Here is a 19,371-nt window from a genome sequence, read left to right as displayed (position 1 = left end):
CGGAACGGCAGCGTTTGGCCGCTGTTTTGTGGGCGCGGTCCGGCGAACGCAGGCTTGGCCAGACCACGCGGGGAGAGGGCCGCAGCGGCTGCGTGACGTCATACGCAGCCGCTGCGGGCCGGGGAGCGATGAGTAGATCCCGGCCAGCACGCTAAAGCTGCGCTGGTCGGGAGCTACTCTCGAAGTGCCCTGTGCTGGGCGTCCCCCGGCATGTCAGTGTGAATGATCATAGCTGTGCTAAATTTAGCACAGCTATGATCATCTCGGAATGAGGGCCCATGTGCACTGCAGGGAAGGGGGACAGATATAACATGTGCAGAGAGAGTTAGATTTGGGTGGGGTGTGTTCAAACTGAAATCTAAATTGCAGTGTAAAAATAAAGCAGCCAGTATTTACCCTGCACAGAAACAACATAACCCACCGAAATCTAACTCTCTGTGCACGTTATATCTGCCACACCTGCAGTGCATATGGGGGGACATTCCAATCCGTTCGCACGCATCGGTTCTTCGCTGCGGTGCAAACAGGTTAGAAATGCGCATGTGTGGCGGACGCATTGTGCACGCGCGTCGTTGCCTGGTGATGATCGTCACCGGGCAATGACGCCGCCAGCGACAAATGTGATCGCAGCGGCGATCGCAAGAAGATGGACAGGCGGGAGGCATTCCGGGGCGGATACTCACCGTTTCCAGACATTTTTGGGGAGTGGTAATAAAAACTCAGGCGTGTCCAGGTGAACGGAGGGCGGATGTCTGACGTCAGGATCGGGACCTTCATCGCTGGAGCCGTCACACAGGGTAAGTAACTCTTACCCTGGTCTTGTTTTGCAGGAAACTTTTTAAGCATAGCAGGGCTGCACAAGCGATCACAGCCCTGCTATGCTAAAATACACTCCCCCGTAGGCGGAGATTAGTTGATCGCACCAGCAGCAAAAAGTTGCTTGGTGCGATCAACTCGGAATGAGGGCCATGGTTTTGCCAAACTGCTAACAAATTTGCTGCTGCGATCAACTCTGAATTACCCCCTATAAACATCCTCTCAGGTATGCTGTAGTTGAATTGCACCACACTGAATCACTATATCAAACAATTTAACCCAGCAAATGCAGAACTTAGCTTGATGTTGCCACAGGTAATGTACCCAATAACATATCAACAGACAAGAGAGACACCTCTCACCACCATAATGTCTAACCATCTCTTTTTCAAGGCTGAGTACAGGTTTTGATGTTGCTCCAAATGTGTTTATGTAAGTCAGAAATAATTATAATGCAGTAAATTTCTGTGTGGGCAGGGGACATGTGGCAAGGTGTAGGGGACATGTTGGGAGATCTGAGTGGTGCTGAACATGTCCCCTAGGCAGCAATAGATATGCCCCATGGGCTGTGCATGCAGCACATTCTCTTCAATAATTATTTTCAAATGTAGCCAGTAATGCCAAGGATCATTCTCTGAGCTTGTGACCAATCCAGGAAGTGCAGGAAGCCAGGAAGACCAAAGCTGAGCAGCATGGCAAGGGAGGAGGGAAATGTGGACCCACAGTGCCAGCAGCAGGCTCCCGTTCACAGTGACTGAGGTTAGTAGCGGCCAGAACCTGAACTCTGTGTGTGTGTGTCAGGAATATGTGTGTGTGGCATCTGTAGTGAGTGTGGGGGCAGGACTCTGTGTGTGTGTGTGTGTGTGTGTGTGTGTGTGTGTGTGTGTGTGTGTGTAGACAGGACTCTGTGTGTGTGTGTGGCATCTGTAGTGAGTGCGGGGACAGGTCTGTGTGGCAAATGTAGTGAGTGCGGGTACAGGTGTATGTGTGTGTGTGTGTTGCATCTGTAGCAAGTGCGGGGACAGGTGTGTGTGGCATCTGTAGTGAGTGTGGGGAAAGGTGTGTGTGGCATCTGGAGTGAGTGCGGGGACAGGTGTGTGTGTGTGTGGCGTCTGTAGTAAGTGCAGGGACAGGTGTGTGTGGCATCTGTAGTGAGTGCGGGGACAGGTCTGTGTGGCAAATGTAGTGAGTGCGGGTACAGGTGTGTGTGTGTGTTGCATCTGTAGCAAGTGCGGGGACAGGTGTGTGTGGCATCTGTAGTGAGTGCGGGGACAGCTGTGTGTGGCATCTGTAGTGAGTGTGGGGAAAGGTGTGTGTGGCATCTGCAGTGAGTGCGGGGACAGGTGTGTGTGTGTGTGTGTGTGGCGTCTGTAGTAAGTGCAGGGACAGGTGTGTGTGGCATCTGTAGTGAGTTTGGGGACAGGTGTGTATGTGTGTGTGTCATCTGTATTGAGTGTGGGGACAGGTGTGTGTGAGTGTGTGTAATCTGTAGTGAGTGCGGGGACAGGCATGTGTGGCATTTGTAGTGAGTGCGGGGACAGGTGTGTGTGTGGCATCTGTTGTGAGTGTGGGGACAGGTGTGTGTGTGTGTGTGTGTGTAGCATCTGTAGTGAGTACGGGGACAGGTGTGTGTGGCATCTGTAAAGAGTGCGGGGACAGGTGTGTGTGGCATCTGTAGTGAGTGCGGGGACAGGTGTTTGTGTGGCATCTATAGTGAGTGTGGGGAAAGGTGTGTGTGTGCGGCATCTGTAGTGAGTGCGGGGACAGGTGTGTGTGGCATCTGTAGTGAGTGCAGGGACAGCTGTGTGTGGCATCTGTAGTGAGTGCAGGGACAGCTGTGTGTGGCATCTGTAGTGAGTGCGGGGACAGGTGTGTGTGGCATCTGTAGTGAGTGCGGGGACAGGTGTGTGTGTTTGTGTGGCATCTGTAGTGAGTGCGGGGACAGGTGTGTGTGTGTGTGTGTGTGTGTGTGTGTGGCATTTGTAGTGAGTGTGGAGACAGGTGTCTGTGTGTGTGTGGCATCTGTAGTGAGTGCGGGGACAGGTGTGTGTGGCCTCTGTAGTGAGTGCATGAACAGGTGTGTGTGTGGCATCTGTAGGGAGTGCGGAGACAGGTGTGTGTGTGTGTGTGTGTGTGTGGCATCTGTAGTGAATGCAGGGACAGGTGTGTGTAATCTGTAGTGAGTGCGGGGACAGGTGTGTGTGTGTGGCATCTGTAGTGAGTGCGGGGACATGTGTGTGTGTGTGTGTGTGTGTGTGTGTGTGGCATCTGTAGTGTGTGCGGGGACAGGACTCTGTGTGTGTGTGGCTACAGTAGTGACACGTAGTTTACATATATGTTTCTGCTCTCCTTCCCCAGGTGCTGCTGACTGTATTACTGATGACTGTGTTGTCCTGTGTAACCTGCTGCACCAGGCCAGCAGTGTTCTGCAGGTGATGGAGCAATGGGGTCACCTCACCCAGAAGTTACTCACAACACTAGGGTGATGGCTGTGACCTGGCTATTACTGTATGTATGTTCTCCCTGTGTTTGCATGGATGTAGTGCAGGGACATAAGAGTTAAATTGTGTATGGGGTGAGACAGGCTCCTGGCACTGAGAGCCACCACCATTTGTGCCTCCCCAGCCTCTGACCTCACCGCACGTCACTGGTCCACAGTACTCACTTTGAATACTATGATTTCATGGCCAGTTACTGGGAGAGATCCTGGCCACATCAGGCTCAGGCTATGGCTGTCACAGCTATCCATATGAGGTCCCACCATCAAACATCTACAGAACAGTCCACCCAGGATGATATTATGGATGATGACAGAAAGTAGGGGACAGGTGTGTGTGGCATCTGTAGTGAGTGCGGGGACAGGTGTGTGTGTTTGTGTGGCATCTGTAGTGAGTGCGGGGACAGGTGTGTGTGTGTGTGTGTGTGTGTGTGTGTGTGTGGCATTTGTAGTGAGTGTGGAGACAGGTGTCTGTGTGTGTGTGGCATCTGTAGTGAGTGCGGGGACAGGTGTGTGTGGCCTCTGTAGTGAGTGCATGAACAGGTGTGTGTGTGGCATCTGTAGGGAGTGCGGAGACAGGTGTGTGTGTGTGTGTGTGTGTGTGTGTGTGGCATCTGTAGTGAATGCAGGGACAGGTGTGTGTGAGTGTGTGTAATCTGTAGTGAGTGCGGGGACAGGTGTGTGTGTGTGGCATCTGTAGTGAGTGCGGGGACATGTGTGTGTGTGTGTGTGTGTGTGTGTGTGTGTGGCATCTGTAGTGTGTGCGGGGACAGGACTCTGTGTGTGTGTGGCTACAGTAGTGACATGTAGTTTACATATATGTTTCTGCTCTCCTTCCCCAGGTGCTGCTGACTGTATTACTGATGACTGTGTTGTCCTGTGTAACCTGCTGCACCAGGCCAGCAGTGTTCTGCAGGTGATGGAGCAATGGGGTCACCTCACCCAGAAGTTACTCACAACACTAGGGTGATGGCTGTGACCTGGCTATTACTGTATGTATGTTCTCCCTGTGTTTGCATGGATGTAGTGCAGGGACATAAGAGTTAAATTGTGTATGGGGTGAGACAGGCTCCTGGCACTGAGAGCCACCACCATTTGTGCCTCCCCAGCCTCTGACCTCACCGCACGTCACTGGTCCACAGTACTCACTTTGAATACTATGATTTCATGGCCAGTTACTGGGAGAGATCCTGGCCACATCAGGCTCAGGCTATGGCTGTCACAGCTATCCATATGAGGTCCCACCATCAAACATCTACAGAACAGTCCACCCAGGATGATATTATGGATGATGACAGAAAGTAGGTTAATCCAGTGCCCTTCAAAAGCACCTATTCAATAACATTAGAACTTCTCAACTCCATGAGCTGGATGTAGGGTCATACTGGCCCACCGGGGTACAGGGGAAAACCCCTGGTGGGCCCCACTCTTTGGGGCCCTAACCCCTCTTCTAGGGATCAGATTCCAGATTGTGCACTTAAATTATACATTATACAAATGTTACCTTATACTGTACAGGACTATGGTGTATTTTCTGCAGTGCATTGCTGTTATTAATCTGGTATATTATCATGCATGCACTAGCAGTATTTACTATATACATACATATCTATCTATCTATCTATCTATCTATATATATATATATATATATATATATATGTGTATTAAGGGACCCAGACCGTGCACTCTCTGATGGTTATGCAAACCAATGTTGTGGCTGGCTACACCCCTAAACATGGGCCCCTACCTCTGTATTCCCCGGCGGGCCCTTCATGCCCCAGTCTGACACTGGCTGGATGTAATGACGCTCTGAGATCACTGGAGGTTCGAGATGCTGGCAGATCTCTGACTTTTTTTTAAAGGGGCAATCACTTACAAGCAATGGTTTTGCCTTGTAAGTGATTGCCCCTTTAAAAAAAATTCTGAGATCGGCCGGCATCTCGCACCTTCGGTGATCTCCTCCGGGCATCATTACATCCGGACCCATATCTTCAAAAATATCCTATTTCTCTGGGACACAAAATTTGTACTTCAGTTATTTGCCATTTACTTTTACCAATTTGACTTACCTGGATGAAATTCAGTGATTTGTGTTCACTTATTTAAAATACACTTTATTATTATAACACAAGCTACTTTAGTTAGAATAAATAATGACCTACAACAGCTAAAGCCTTTTTCATGTGACTAAACTCTATGGAGCGTTTGTACGGTTCCGTGTTCCCGAGACATGGTGCTTCCACCTCCAAACCACATTTTAATGCCCAATGGTAGATTAAAAGAAAATCAAATAGGCAGAGCAGAATACGCCAGTGTTTCAGGGAATGTAGCATCCTGCTGATTTCCCTGTGTCTTTTTTGATCTTTTTGAATCTGCTACTGGGCTTTAATAATTGTGACCATTATTTATTTTCTGTTAATGCTATTGGAAAATATATAGGGAAAAGACTGTATGATAATTAAAATGGTTTATGCTTTGTAGTATAAAACTATTGATCAAATCATGTAAACAAGCAGTCATATTTTCCCTGTAATATGGCAATACATTACAGATCATTTGAATATTTTGTATTTATATACTACTGATTCCAGCTACAAACTACAAGTTGCAAATGTTATTACTGAGTTAGTTAATAGTGTCATCTCTACATAGGAATAAACTTTTCAACTACTGTGTTTTTGGATTAATAATTAGTTGATGTAAATATATTCTAAATAATTACTTAAAATGTAATTTATTCAGGACATAAAATCTTTTTATACAGAAATTATTTGGTTTACATGCAGTTTGCATAAGATGTTAAATCTGTATTTATTTTTGAGTATTCACTTAGCTAAAAACAAGTCATTAATCCCTTTGGGACAGAAGATGATTTAGTAATGAAATGTAAATGTGTGCTTTGGAAAATTAAAACTCCATGCTTTGATACACAATCAGTCAGTTGGTTTAATACTTCACCTAAAGAGACATCACAATGCTATTCAGACATGTGAAAGGGGTAAGTGCATATGGGCTCGTGACACTAATAACAAAGGAAAGGAAATATCATTTATACAATTTAATTTAATTGGTTAAAACCTCAAATCTGATTCATATTGACCTGTGTACCTTGTCAGTTAGTGGAAGATGAAAAGCATAATGGGATATCTTTAGACAAGAGAAAATTAAACCTTTGGGTGATGAGGGTTTGCTTAGTCCATAGTAGAACCCAAGGGGTTAATTGAATAAAAAAAAGTCTATTGAATTTGCCAGTGACTATTAAGATGTAAAATCTAAAAAAAAAAGAATTTATATGTGAACATTTTGATGGGAGTTTTTGTTAACTGTTTCATTTTATTTTGAACCATTTGAACAAGAAATGACAAGACTGACAGTCTTGTAATCTTATGTACAAGAACAGCATCACTTAAGACTTAATATGCTCACTACATTTTGCTCAGTAGGAGCTATATTTTATGTTTTCAATCAACAAACTGTTCAGGGTTGAGCCAAGGGCTTAATCAGTTTTAATATAATAAAGCAGCACTTGCGGATATTATTAACCTCATCTGTCTAGATTTGGAACTAATAGACCATTGTGTGTGCATTGTCTTTACCCCTGCCAGATATGTACATATTTATTAATCCACTCTTCAGGAAGAACATTTTCTAAAAGAAAACCACCAGTAACCTTCAAGAGTGCGGGCACAGGTTAGTAGGGCACTAATTAAATGTCAGTCTTGACAGATTAAAATTATAAAATTTAAAATCACAGCAGAGCTCTTTGTCATTGTCAAATTAGGAGACTGTGTGATGAGGACCTGGAGAATGAATGGTTTAATGGATTGAAAGGGAATCTGAGTTAACAGCAAGCTTCTCTTGTATTCATTTCACAGTTTAGTTCAAAATGAAAAAAAAAATATCTAAGTTCAGTTTCCCATTAAATGAAAGCAGAGGTAGTATTGCAATACATCTAAAGGTCTTTCCTGTCACATTTATTTATTTGCATTCAATTGGAAATCCTTCTTTCTTGCTTATGTGCAAATTTAAATGCAATTTCGCCCTTTCAGTAAAAAAAAAAAAAATGTAAATGTTTGTATAAAAACAATTGTTTTTCTGGGACTCTTACTAATCTTATTTTACCCCTTTCCCTATACATCCAGAGCAAACTCTAACTCAGCAGCGACAAAAACAGTTCACGGCTATAGTTTTAATTAAAAGCAAAACAATTGAACATTTTGCTATACTTATTGGTAATAGATATAAGAGTTTAAGTAAAATGCATATATACCACATTATCTGCATATGTTTCATGTGAAGGTGCCCCAGTATTATCATAAAAATTTGAGACATACTGTATAAAGAAGTTACTTAAGCAATTAGAATAAGAACAATTATAACAAATGTCAAATAATAATATTTTAAAGAAATGTACAATAAGAAAGGTACAACAGAGTAATTGCACCTTGCTTTGTGTTCTTGCTGTGTGAGAATTATATAAATCACATAGCACAAGATATGTGGCACTATACATGGTATGGACACCTACTATAGAGCTCCAAGCTAAGAATACAACCTTATATTTGGTGTACCTGCCTGTGATGATACCCAGGGAAAAGCACTATTCTGGGATTCCACTTAGTGCATGTCCTCTCAGAATTTGTTGAGTGATCGCCAATGAGTTTGTGGTAATGAAAGACTAAGGAGCAAGAACCATGTAACACAACTTGTGGGTAGGCACACATGCAAAGAAGGTGATCATTCTCATGAGGAGTGATAGCTTTTTTAATTCATCAATTCTAAAATTTAGTAGCACTACAGCTACTAGAGTACATGGATTGCAATAAAATTATTGTGCAGCCTAGAAGACTGCAAGAACTTGTAGTACTAAGGGGTCTATTGATGAAGCAGTGAAAAGAGTGGAAAAGTGATCCTGTGGAGAAGTTGCCCATGGCAACCAATCAGCTTTTCCGTACAATTGTATAGTATGCATATTATAAATGTTACTTCGATGCTGATTGGTTGCCATGGGCAACTTCTCCACTGGCTCACTTCTCCACACTGTTCACAGCTTCATGAATAGATCCCTAAATCATACAATTGTGTAATGCAGCCATTAAATAAAGTGTTTGGACTATGAAGATTCATATGCAGTGTCAGGGAGTGATTTATCTAATCACTGGAACTTCTTCCTATGTAGTCACATCTGGAATCTCAGGATAGTAGATAGCTATTGGAACCTCAGGTAAGGAGACAACTGGAGCCTCAGGACAGTATGCACAGGGCCGGCGCTACCACTAGGCAGCTTTAGGCAGCTGCCTATGAGCGCCGGCCACTGGAGGGCGGTACCGCACGCTGCTGATGAGTGCTCCTATATTACTGTCTTAGCTCAGCTCCTCCTCTTCCTTAAGAGATAAGGAGCGGAGCAGGGACGCCATAGCCGCCCCCCTGTTATCAGCCGGCACACACAGCAGCACTGACAATGTAAGTGCATATTACCTGGCAGTCGCCTCTTCTTATGTACACTGTCTGCTCCACTCTGCAGTCCTCGCCCCCCTCCCGAACACGAATGGTAAATAAAGCAGTAACTGACGGGAGGGGGGGAGAGGGAGGGTGCGCAGGCAGGGTCGATTGGAGACTTGGAGCGTTCGACCCCTCTACTTCCTCCCTAGCAAAGTCCGTCCTTGATCCTCTTTCACAGTGATTGCAGTCCAGCACTAAGCATGTGAAGATGCCACTGTACACACCTCCTCCCCAGTGATCTACGGAGATCAGCGGCAGCCCCTAGCTGCATGATTTATTAGGCTGTGCTGTGAGTGTGAACGGAGGTCGTAGACTCGTAGGTGGTGGGGGAGGAATGCAGTGCAAAGTGTCTACAAAGTTATTACTGTGTGCAGCCAGCTCCCAGCATGGTACTGGGCTAAGCATAAGGAGGCACAAGCCAGACCAAGCCAGGGGTGAGGGGTGCTGAACATTCAGCTTGTGGAGTTGAATAGGCTGAGCTGCAGTTTACAGAGGGACATGTAGTAATGGCTAGCAGCAACAGCAGATGTTATTCTGTTCCCTCTCTCTCCCTGGCAACATTAAACTCACTGTAGTCTACACATCCAGCAATATGTACTCCCTGCCCTGCTTCACGTAGGTAAGTTTTCCAAATGCTCAAAGCTCTGGAAAGGTAACTGATAGACACAGCCAAGGATGTGATACTGACATGACGGAGAGGGCCCTCCTGTCTTTAGTGCCCTATGGCCTCCCAAAGGCTTAATCCAGCCCTGGGTTAGCGGTTCTTGCACACCCTGGGTACACCTGCAGCATTACAGCAGCAACCTGTCCTGCAGTTCCCACTAAGAGTCAGCACACTGGGCGGGATGGGGATGTAGCTGGGATCCCAGCATTCAGCATCCTGGCGGACCGAATGCCATCTGCGGAATCCTGACAGTGGTCAAAATGCCAACGGCAGTATCCCAACAGCTGGGATCCCGAACGAAAGTTTGGTTAGAGTTAGGCTGCAGGGGGTGGGGGGATTAAGGTTAGGCTGCAGGAGGTGGAGGTGAGGGTTAGGCTGTGGGAAGGGAGGGATAGGGTTAGGATGCTGGAGGAGAGATTAGGGTCAGGCTTATTTATTTATTTATTAACAGTTTCTTATATAGCGCAGCATATTCCGTTGCGCTTTAGGCTTAGGCTGCGGGGAGAGAAAGTTATGGGGAGGATTAGGGTTCTCTTACCTAAACTCCTCTGTCAGGTTTTAGCCCGTCTAAATGCTGGGATCGGTATTCTGACCACCGGCATCCTTACAGCCAGTGTACCATACCCAACCTGCGGGATGTACTAATGGGAAAATGTGGTAAAAACCTAATTTTGGAGGTTTTATCCACATTTCCCGTATGTACTAAGACCCGCACGCTGGGTTTCCGAAAGGGGGGAGGGGGGGGGGGGCAGGGGCGGTATTGTGTAGCTTTGCCTAGGGCGCCTAGAAACCTTGCACCGGCCCTGAGTATGCAGGAACTGGCATCTGAAGACAAGGGATAGTGACTGCAACCTCAGGCAAGAGGTGGCAACTGGAACCACTGGAAAGATGCAGTGACTGGAACCTCAGGCGGTAGGTAATGAAACTTCAGGAGACTAGAAGTGACTGAGCATTGCTATTATCAGGTGATAAAGAAGTTTGGCCTTGCCAAGATTCAGAGAGTGCATGCAACTTATACTGTTAAATAGCCCATACTGTGTCTGTTACATATATTTTTACAACATTCTGCTGTTTTTTAGAGTACCTTGAAGTAGTACTTGTATTCCAGTACTTGATTATACTCTTGTCTATTTCCTGTGAAAGTGGACCTGATTAATTAGCAATTTAGTACAATTTTAAATTTAAACTCTGGGAACAATTAAGTACTAAATAACATATCATTGTCTACTGGAATAGCGGTTGTTATACATATACTCTTCAAGAATGGTTCTTATTTATCTATTGCATGAGTTTGTTCTGGGCAACGCCTCTCCTAATAATACAAGACTATTGTTGAATTCTCTACCATCACAGTGTTTGATGACCTTCATCAAGCTGTAAATGCAGAATTAGTATAATCAAATTTACTTCAGGGATAATGTTCTGCTTTGGAAAATGTAGTGGAGTTCCATCATTGGATGGATGATACTAATTGTAACATGCATGCAAGAGACTTCAATTTCACTAGGGCTTCAATGATACTGTCAAAGACAAATTTGTCTGAATTGATCCTCCAAGACATAGGAAGTTTTATGGATCATAATATAAGCCGAGCTTACAGAATGTGCAAGGGAAAAGTGAAGACAGAAATGCTACTAAAACACTAGTACTAAATATTTCAGATTATCACGTTGAGCCAGTTTAACTTGTGATTCCTTGTGGCTCAGGAAAATATTAGAAGAGACGAGCACTAGACTACTGTACTTGTCCTGTGCTTTAATGGCAGAGTTTACATTTCAGGGCAATAAACAATATCAGGAATATACCCAGCATAAAGAGAGTGGGTCTGGGTATTTTGTGTGACCCTCTGGTTTAAATATGCATATCCAATAAGTGTCCAGACCAAATCTTCACATCAGCATCCATGAGTGAACCTGATACCCATTACTGAATTTGCATAAAAAAATATATGCACTGTTGTCCTTTTGTCTATAAATAATTTCCTCAATCTGTGTTTTCTACTTCTTCAGATTCAGATATCACCTGTGTCCTAACGCGTCAGAAGAAATTATGAAAGGATTTGAGAACACTGATTTTTTAGACTGATGATGCCAAAAGCTGGCAGATAAACACCATTGACCACCCAAAATATTATCTGGAATGAAGCCTCAAGCAAGATTCTGAATGTGCAATATAAAATGGTAGCTGCTAAATTAATTTAGTAACATTCAGGTACAGTAAAGGGAGGGGTTATTCTAAACAAGAAACAGAAAAAAAGGTATCCCACAGCACACCAAATAATATCAGCTATAAGACTTCAACACTACATGGTAATAGAAATTCAGGGATCTTAGTAGCATATATTTGCAAATATATTGTTTAGCCACTCGACTTTGACAAGGCTTCTCTGATACTGGTGGCCTGTATGATAACAGCACCAACTCTTGGTCAAAAATATATTTAAATTGAGAGCCAACTCACCTGAAGTCACAACTAGATCCTCCAAATGGCACTACAAGAACTAGCATGCCCTCCAAATGCTGGTCCCATCTATGCCTCTTGGAACAGCAAAATACAATGGTAGTTGCTCAATAAATTTAGTAATATTCTTCAGGTGTATGAAAGGGAGGGGTTATTGTAAACTAGAAACATAAAAAGGTATCCCGCAGCACACCAAATAATATCAGCAATAAGACTTGAACACTACATGGTAATTCAGAGCTCTTAGTTGCATATATTTGTAGTGTAGTGTTCAAGTCTTATTGCTAATATTATTTTGTGTGCTGGGGGATACCTTTTACTGTTTCGTGTTTATTAATCTGAATATGTAACATCCATTGTTTAAGTTGCAGATTATTGAGTTCTTATACTAGAGATGAGCGGGTTCGGTTCTCAGAGAACCTAACACTACTGGACTTTGCCTTCCGAGCCCAGATCCGAGTCAGGCTCAGGTTTTCCCGCCTGACTCGGAAACCCGAACGAGGCAAAACGTCATCATCCCGCTGTCAGATTCTCGCAGGATTTGGATTCCATATAAGGAGCCGCCCATCGTGGCCATTTTCACTCAAGTCTTGGAGAGTGTATTGAGAGGACGTGTCCTCAGTGTTCAGTGTCTATGTGGGGGCTGGAAAGTGGGGTGGCAAGTCTTGCGCTGTGTTGTGCTGTCCAGTCCAGTGTAGTCAGTGTATTGTGCTGCATCAGTCCAGCCAGTCACAGTGTTGGTGTCCTTTGTTGCTATATGTCTCCAGTGCTGCTGGCTTGCATTTTTGCTGTGTTGTCCTGCATTAGACCAGGGGAAGTCTCTTGTGCATCAGTCCAGTGACCAGTCACAGTGGTGGTGTCCTCTGCTGCCATATATCCAGTGTAGCTGTATAAGTCCCTTTCAGTGGTACTCTGTTGTCCTGCATTAGACCAGGGGAAGTCTCTTGTGCATCAGTCCAGTGACCAGTCACAGTGGTGGTGTCCTCTGCTGCCATATATCCAGTGTAGCTGTATAACCCCTTACAGTGTTGTTGTGCTGCATCAGACCGGTGGTAGTGTCCTGTCCATCAGTCATTCCAGTGATGAGGCAGTCACAGTGGTATACGCTGCTGCTATATGTCCACTGCTACAGTATTATAATAATAACAACAACCACAGTCCCTTACAGTGTTGTTGTGTTGTGCTGCATCAGACCAGTGGTAGTGTCCTGTCCATCAGTCATTCCAGTGACAAGGCAGTCACAGTGGTATACGCTGCTTCTATATGTCCACTGCTACAATTTTATAATAAACAGGATTTTAATACCTACCGGTAAATCCTTTTCTCCTAGTCCATAGAGGATGCTGGGGGCTCCAAAAGGACCATGGGGTATAGATGGGATTTGCAGGAGACATGGGCACTCTAAGACTTTAAATGGGTGTGAACTGGCTCCTCCCTCTATGTCCCTCCTCCGGACCTCAGTAATAGGAACTGTGCCCAGGGAGACGGAAATTTCGAGGAAAATTATTTTTGTTAAACTAAAGGTGAGATACATACCAGCTCACACCACAACACACTGTACAACATGGCTTTTAAGAAAATACCAGTTAACAGCATGAACCAACCAGTTGTGACGGGGGTACCGTGACAATGGCTCGCTGTTGACACAGCTTTTGTATCGCAGCGCACACTACTTCCCTTTCTGGCAGAGAAACTGGCAAGGCTGATTTGAAAAATTTGTCGGGGGGCACGTCTTGAAACTCCAGTTTGTACCCTTGGGTTACTATTTCTAAGACCCAAGTATCCAGGCCCGAGTGAAACCAGACCTGACTGAAGAGTCGGAGACGTGCCCCCACTGGTGCGGACTCCTGTAGAGGAGCCCCAGCGTCATGCGGTGGACTTGGCAGAAGCCGGCGAGGACTTCTGCTCCTGGGAACTTGCCACAGCAGGCGACCTTTTTCCCCTTCCTCTACCTTTACAGGCAAGGAAGGACGACCCTCGTCCTTTTTTGTATTTATTGGGCCGAAAGGACTGCATCTGATAGTGAGGCGTCTTTTTCTGTTGTGCAGGGACATAAGGAAGAAATAATGACTTACCCGCGGTAGCCATAGACACCAGATCAGCGAGGCCATCACCAAATAAGACACCACCCTTATATGGGAGAGCCTCCATAGCTTTCTTAGAGTCGGCATCAGCATTCCATTGATGAATCCACAGTGCTCTCCTTGCCGAGACTGCCATGGCATTAGCCCTTAATCCCAACAGGCCAATATCCCTCGCCACATCCTTTATGTAAGCTGCAGCGTCCCTGATATAACCGAGAGTCAAAAGAATGCTATCCCTATCCAGGGTATCTATGTCAGATGCCAAGTTATCTGCCCACTTTCCAATAGCGCTACTCACCCATGCCGACGCAACGGCAGGTCTGAGCAGCATACCCGTAGTGACATAAATGGATTTTAAGGTAGTTTCCTGCTTACGATCCGCAGGGTCCTTTAGAGCAGCCGTGTCAGGAGATGGAAGCGCCACCTTTTTGGACAGCCGTGACAGCCTTGTCCACATTGGGGGATGACTCCCACTTTTCCCTGTCCTCAGAGGGGAATGGATATGCCATTAGAATTCTTTTGGGAATCTCCAACCTTTTGTCAGGAGATTCCCAAGCTTTTTCAAAAAGAGTGTTCAGCTCATGAGAGGAGTGAAACGTCACCTCAGGTTTTTTACCCTTATACAAACTGACCCTTGTATCAGGAATACTAAGGACTTCTGTGATATGTAATACATCTTAAATTGCCACAATCATGTACTGAATACTCTTAACCAGTTTCGGATTTAAACTGGCATCACTATAGTCAACACTGGAGTCAGAGTCCGTGTCGGTATCAGTATCTGTTATCTGGGTAAATGAACGCTTTTGTGACCCTGAGGGGTCTGGACCTGAGACAAGGCGTCCTCCATGGATTTTCTCCATGTTTGGGTCTGAGAATCAGATTTATCCAGCCTTTTAGTCAATAACGCCACATTTGTATTCAACGTACTCAACATATCTACCCAATCAGCAGTAGCAGTGCCGACAGAGTCACTCCCATTGCCTTATCCGCCCCCACTGCAACTTCCTCCGGGGAGGAGCACTCAGCCTCAGACATGTCGACACACACGTACCGACACGCACACACTGGCTATAGGGGACAGACCCACAGGAAAGCATGTTAGACAAACACAGAGGGAGTTTACCAGCTCACACCCCAGCGCCTATCCTGGTACTGAGACTGTATACACACTGCCTCAGACCTGTTAGCGCTTTTTTATCAAATAATAATAGCACCAAATTACTGTGCCCCCCCCCCCCCCCACCCGTTTTGCACCCTGTTACTTGTACAGAAGTGTGGAGGACCGGGCCAGCATCTCTGCATCTCCTGTAAAGAGAAAATGGCACTGGTAAGCTGTGAGGCCTAAGCCACGCCCCCTCACCGGCATGTTTCAGTCCCGCTCAGATTCAAAATTTTTATACTGGCGGGGGCTATATTTAGTGCCTAGGCACTTTAATATATATTTTTTGCCAGTGCTGACGTCAATAATCATGCTGCCCAGGGCGCCTCCCCTGCGCCCTGCACCCTGCTAGTGCCGTCGTATGTGTGTGTGGGAGCATGGCACGCAGCGCATCTGCTGCACGGTACCTCAGTACTGAAGTCTTCTGCCATCACTGAAGTCTTCTTTTCTTCATAATACTCACCCAGCTTCTATCTTCTGGCTCTGTGAGGGGGGTGACGGCGCGGCTCCGGGAACGAGCAGCTAGGCGAACCAAGTGATCAGACCCTCTGGAGCTAATGGTGTCCAGTAGCCTAAGAAGCAGAGCCTTTGAACTCACAGAAGTAGGTTTGCTTCTCTTCCCTTCAGTCCCACGATGCAGGGTGCCTGTTGCAGCAGTGCTCCCTGAACACAGAAAACCTAACAAAATTCTTTTTTACAGATAAACTCAGGAGAGCTCCCCTGTGAGTGTCTGGAGGAGGGGCATAGAGGGAGGAGCCAGTTCACACCCATTTAAAGACTTAGAGTGCCCATGTCTCCTGCGGATCCCATCTATACCCCATGGTCCTTTTGGAGTCCCCAGCATCCTCTAGGACGTATGAGAAATAATAACAACAACAACAACCACAAATCCCTTACAGTGTTGTTGTGTTGTGCTGCATCAGACCAGTAGTAGTGTCCTGTCCATCAGTCGTTCCAGTGACGAGGCAGTCACAGTGGTATATGCTGCTGCTATACAGTATGTCCACTGCTACAGTATTATAATAATAACAACAACAACCACAGACCCTTATAGTGTTGTTGTGTTGTACTTCATCAGACCAGTGGTAGTGTCCTGTCCATCAGTCATTCCAGTGACGAGGCAATCACAGTGGTATACGCTGCTGCTATATGTCCACAACTACTGTATTATAATAATAATAACAACAACAACAACAACCACCACAAGTCCCTTATAGTGTTGTTGTGTTGTGCTGCATCAGACCAGTGGTAGTGTCCTGGCCATCAGCCATCAGTCATTCTTGTGCCACATATTTTGTTACATGACTCCAGAAACATAATGGAGAGAAAAAAATTTGGAGGATAAACTAGGGAAAGATCAAGAACCACTTCCTCCTAGTGCTGAGGCTGCTGCCACTAGCCATGACATAGATGATGAAATGCCATCAATGTCGTCTGCCAAGGCCGATGCCCAATGTGATAGTAGAGGGCATGTAAAATCCATAATGCCAAAGTTCAGTAAAAAGAACCAAAAAAATAAATTTAAATCGTCTGAGGAGAAACATAAACTTGCCAATATGCCATTTACGACACAGAGTGGCAAAGAACGGCTGAGGCCCTGGCCTATGTTCATGGCTATTAGTTCAGCTTCACATGACGATGGAAGCCCTCATCCTCCCGCTAGAAAAATTAAAAGAGTTAAACTGGAAAGAGCACAGAAAAGAACTGTGCGTTCTGAGATGGTATCACAAATCCCCAAGGAGAGTCCAAGTGTGTCGGCGGTTTCGATGCCTGACCTTCCCAACACTGGATAGGAAGAGGTGGCTCCTACCACCATTTGCACGCCCCATGCAAGTGCTGGAAGGAGCACCCACAGTCCAGTTCCTGATATTGAAATTGAAGATGTCACTGTTGAAGTACACCAGGATGAGGAGATGGGAGTCATCTGAGCAGAGTAGTAAATAGGTCATACAGGCTGATGGTGGAACGTAAATCTAGATGCGTTCCACCCTCTATAGGAGACAGGGAGCCCCCTTCCAGCTGGTTGACGCTGAATACAGTTCAGCTAGTTGACGTGGGATACAGTGACGTGCAGTGATGCGCCACACCAGAGGTCTGCGGCCGCTGGAACGCAGGCCGGAGTGTGTTGAGGGGCTGGACCCGGTGGGATGCCTCGCCGGAAACCCTCTCCCCTGGTGTGCAACATAGGAGTATGTCTAGTTTGACAGGAAGCGGCGGGATCCGGTGGAACGCATTACCGGAAGTCCCGTGCCGCGATTGAAACGCATGACCGGAAGCCATATGCCGCGAATGGAACGCATGCCATTAGTACGGCTAGTCCAACTTTTTTCTATACAATTTGGGTCTCATTAAGGAGGCTGTATATAGACTAAGAACTTCTTAGTTTTATTTCTTATCCCCCACCATTAGGCTTCATAATAGGAAGTTAATCACTGTAATTGTTCAGGAACCAATAGGATTGTAACGGGAAATTAGGTTATCTCTGAAGGGATATAAATCAGAGACCTGAGCTCTATCACAGTTATCCACTGGACTCTGTTGGGAGCACTTATATCTATGTAAGTAACATATAAACTCTTTGGTTCCACTATTCCTTTATAGTGAAAAGCTATGTCTGTAACAATGTTTTTATGGTTTGAATATATTTTTCATTAATATGGACCTGGCATTAAATGTTTTTAACTCAATAAAGTATTAATAGTTTATAAGTTTGTAACCATACTCCTTTGGGATTTTGATACAAAAGATTCTGGTAGCAATCATATATCTAAAGATAGATAATGGCATATATGTTTTTTAGGCACTTCAGCCCTTATACACTCTAAGAGGAATTTGCTTCATTTTTGCACGTCCAGTGCTGTTTAATGCCACATGAAATTTTGGTATGTATATAATATTTCACTATGGTGGATTATATGAAAAGGGTTCTTTCCCTTATATTTTTCTAAATTAAGCTTTATTACTTTTATAGGTCTGTTTCTAAATCCTTGATCAGACCCAGACTTCATGTCTGGCCTTTAATGGTCTTTTTAAGGAAAGTCCTTTTGTCTAGAGTTCTTTACTCAGACATATATTGGTATGTATTCCTTTTTTGATTACTTAGCACCACCCACCCCCACAACTTTTTCATCTCTGACACTTATGAAATTTATATATTGTTTTTTAGATTCGTCAGAATAATTACTCACAGTGATGCTTTCATTCTTTCAAGCTACTATAATCATGTTGTATCTAACCAATTGGTATGCATGGCTATCCTTTGTTCTGTCTTGTACCATAACTGTACTTTGTATGGTCTAGTTATTGTATTTTATTATCTAGATTCAATACCCCTGAGGAAGTCCCATGGGACGAAACGCGTTGGGTTCTTCAGATTGACGTTTTGTTATACGTCGAATTTACAGCGATAAGAGATTACATCCATAATAGCTGTTAAGGTGTTGAATATGTCATGCTATTGAACAATTATGAAATGAATCAATTTGTTCTGAGTCTGTTAATACATTTTTTAACTACTTTGTTTTATTAATTATTCATACAGTGATTGGTGGTGTTTAATAATATCCCCTTATGTAGAGCGCCCTCTGATCTTGTCTTATCTATCTATCTATAGATAGATAGATAGATAGATAGATAGATAGTACATATAGATATAATAGATATAAATAGATTTTATATATATAGATAGATAGATAGATAGATATAGATATACTCTAATATGGACAGCACTTCTCATAGAAATGTTAAGTATACTGTATAAAGCATATCTCCACAGCAGGAAGATAACCAATATAAGGACCGGTTGGCAAAAGGATAGAACATTTTCACCATGACAAAAATGTCGTAACTGGCATTGAAACGTTGGCTGAAACATACCTGCTGTCTTTTTTGTTTTTGCATTGAGTGCCGCTGACTGTTTTATATATACTGTATATATATATATATATATATATTTATAATATATACATACACACTATGTGTATGTATGTATATATATATATATATATATATATATATATATTCATTCAATTTTTGGAGGCTTGTTTGTATATTATATGACACTTATGAATAGGACTCCATTATTACTTCAGGTTGTTACTATAATAGCATCATGTGATTTTGAATTCCTTTTAATTTGTTCTGTAATGTACTTCTTCCCTGGATCGGTTCTGTATACAAATTTGGG

The sequence above is a fragment of the Pseudophryne corroboree genome, chromosome 2 (assembly GCF_028390025.1).
Source record: "Pseudophryne corroboree isolate aPseCor3 chromosome 2, aPseCor3.hap2, whole genome shotgun sequence".
Taxonomy (NCBI): Eukaryota; Metazoa; Chordata; class Amphibia; order Anura; family Myobatrachidae; genus Pseudophryne; species Pseudophryne corroboree.
This window is presented reverse-complemented; position numbering follows the sequence as displayed.